The sequence below is a fragment of the Vombatus ursinus genome, unplaced genomic scaffold (genome assembly GCF_900497805.2).
Source record: "Vombatus ursinus unplaced genomic scaffold, bare-nosed wombat genome assembly UNPS02001287.1, whole genome shotgun sequence".
NCBI classification, from domain to species: Eukaryota; Metazoa; Chordata; class Mammalia; order Diprotodontia; family Vombatidae; genus Vombatus; species Vombatus ursinus.
In genome coordinates, this window is record NW_020941065.1 from 18,640,136 (window position 1) to 18,640,992 (window position 857).

The following is an 857-nucleotide window of genomic DNA, read 5'->3' on the forward strand; positions in this document are numbered from 1 at the left end:
CAGGGATGTCAGGGCTGGGTGGGGCCTCAGAAAGTATCTTCATCTACCTCAATCTGGCTGTTTTTATTTCCCATCTACATTTTATTTTATTGCTGCCCTCCATTTTGCTGTCACAATCATTTCTAGGAACAGAATCGCCTGCCCGTGGCTCCACCCCCAGTGGACATCCCCCATCCCTGTAACAAAGACATAAGTTACACAAAACCAACCCTACACACAAACCTGGTGACACCCCCCTCCATGTCCCCAACCAAACCAGTGCCCTCATTTCAGAGGAGCCTGAAGCTAGCCCCAGGAGAGCTGACTTGCCCAAGGTCACTGGGCACAGCCAAGCCCAGAGCCTCTACCGTTCCGGCCTTTCTCCTCTCTGGCCTCTCTCCTGGTCACCCCACCCTAGGGAAACCAGGATTGCTGTCCCCTGGAGGGAGCCAGCTTGTTCTAGAAGCCACCCCCAGTGGCCCAGTTGGATTAATCAGAGTAGGCCACGTTTCTAGAGGGATTTTTGGCTGAGAAGGCACATTTAAAAAATTTTCACAACAGCCTTTGTGATGGGGGTGGCCCAAGGGGCAGGCGATATAATTATCTTCATTTTAGAGATGGGGAAACTGAGGCTGAGTGGTTTGAGTCTCTTGTCCAGGGTCACACAGCTAGCCTATCACACCACCTACTGCCCTCCTCTGCTCTTCACCAGGTAACATTTGGTGTAACAGTTATGTGCAGTATGGCAGCCTATATCTCCTTCCCACTTAGAGTATAAGCTTCTGGAGGACAGGGAGTGTTCCACCCATCCATCCACCCATCCATCCACCCATCCACCTATCCTTCCATCCACCCATCCTTCCATCCATCCATCCTTC

At 51.7% G+C, this 857-nt stretch overlaps 1 protein-coding gene across 1 annotated transcript in view; it reads right to left on the minus strand.

The window, feature by feature from the left end:
* RNF215 (ring finger protein 215) overlaps positions 1–857 on the minus strand; it is a 6,496-nt gene that overhangs the window by 2,389 nt on the left and 3,250 nt on the right. The gene's annotated exons all lie outside the window — the stretch shown is intronic.